Source organism: Lycium ferocissimum, chromosome 2 (genome assembly GCF_029784015.1).
Source record: "Lycium ferocissimum isolate CSIRO_LF1 chromosome 2, AGI_CSIRO_Lferr_CH_V1, whole genome shotgun sequence".
NCBI classification, from domain to species: Eukaryota; Viridiplantae; Streptophyta; class Magnoliopsida; order Solanales; family Solanaceae; genus Lycium; species Lycium ferocissimum.
Genome location: NC_081343.1, coordinates 30,960,136 through 30,962,266, shown reverse-complemented (window position 1 = coordinate 30,962,266; position 2,131 = coordinate 30,960,136).

Here is a 2,131-nt window from a genome sequence, read left to right as displayed (position 1 = left end):
TCACTTTTCTAGAAATTTCCAAGGTCACAAAAGATGAATTCTTCCTTGTCATCTTTGCCCACATGTATATATTTAGCCTTCACAAATATAAAATGAACACATGTGCCATTCCAAGGCTTGAAAATATTGGCCAACCATAGGTGGGTCCTACTCCAACATGTCATGAACTAAAATTTCCAAATTCCAAGTTTACCCTTAATGCTCCATTCCAACAAAAGATGAATATGCGACTCATGCATTAAAACAAAATCGAAGATTACAAATCTCCACCTCACCTTCCAAAATTGTCTTGCCCTCAACTTTTCACGACTAGCTCGGAATGTCTCAACGTGCGAAATGCAGGATATAACATGAGGGCCGCTTGAACTGGACACTCCTTCTCTGCCTCTACCATGACCTGCTGGTGCCCGCGAACCTTAACCCAAAGGGCGTACGGACGATGAAGAACCAGCTGTTGGTCGTGTGCGCTGAACCTTATCCCTGCCATTCTTCAATGAACAATCACGCATCATATGCCCAGTCTGACCACATGCATAACAAGCGTCTGAACCTAGGCGGCACTGTCCCGAATATGGCTGACCATATTGATTGTACCGTGGTAAGGGCGGTCTCATCTGGTTGGAATCACCTCGATACTGGGAACCCGAAACTCTAGATCTCGAACCCGATCCAGAATAAATAGGGCGATTAAATCTCTTGTCCGCAAATCGAAAAGGTGCACTAGCTGCGGATTGACCTGAATACTTGAATATTGCTGCCTCTGCCCTCCTTTATACTCACTAACAGCATCGAAAGATCTGGCCCTCTTACTATGCCCTCTATCAGAATCACGCTCACCCCTTTGCGACTGCTGCTGTTCTTCTAAACTTTTGCCATAGGCCTGAATACGAGCAATATCCATCCCACCCTGAAGTGAGGCCGTCAAGCATTCCTTAATCAAATATGGCCCCAAACTACTCACGAACTGGTGTACACGGTCCCCCATATCAGCTACCATAGCTGGAGCATACCCTGTGAAAGAATTAAAGTGGAGACTGTAATCGCGAGCACTTATATTCCCTTACCTGAGATTCAAGAACTTGTCAGCTCGGGTCTGTCGAACCTCCGGTGGCAAATAATGTCGGAGGAAGGCATCCACAAACTCTTGCCATACCGGGGGAGGTGCATTTACCCCTCTTAAAGACATCCAAGTGTTATACCAATGGACGGCCACATCCTGCAATCTATAAGAAGCCAATTCTACTGACTCTGTATAAGAAGCATTTATGATTCACAGTGTCCTCAGCATCTCATCTATAAAACCCTGCGGGTCTTCATCCGATTTTGACCAGTAGAATTCTGGAGGATTCAAGCTAATAAAATTACAAGGTTTTGCACTAACTGCTCTATCACCATGACCCGTACCCTGGCGCTGAGCCTGAACGACAACTAACTGGGTCAGCAATTGAATAGCCTCTCTCACCTCCTGACCGGAGGTATCTGATGGAGGAACTGGAGGTATTGGAGCTGGAGCTAAGGCCCTTTCGTACTCCTTTGAAATGGGTTGAGTAGGAGAGGTCCGAGATGGAACCTCATTATGAGACTCACCCTCTTCTGTCTCTGTCGGTGGCTCCCGTTCAATCCTTCTTCCGGCCACCGTTTTGCCTTTTCGGGTCACTGTAGCTTTCCTGTTCACAGGCATCGCTGAAGTCATAACACATGATTAGGAAAAAAGGGATCCTGATAACATAGCTTTATCGCACGGTCTAAGATAAGAAAGAAAGGTCAATCATTCCTAAATACCCTGCAGCCGCCTGTTTATAAGTGTGGCGCGCTGCACACCCATAAACAAGACTCTACGGGACATGGCTCATAGACATACCCTAAGACGAACCGCTATGATACCACTTTAGTCACGACCCAACCGAAGGACCATGACGGACACTGAGAGCTAACCTACTGAGCACCTCTAAACATACATCTCATAATCAATTTTGGATGGACCACAAGATTAGCTCATAGATATCATAATCAGTAATGACATATATATCATAAGATGACGGTACATCTCTAGATAGGCGACAACTATGCCCATCATTACAAGCTGACAAGGCTACCATAATATTATACAACAATATGAACTAATAAGGTC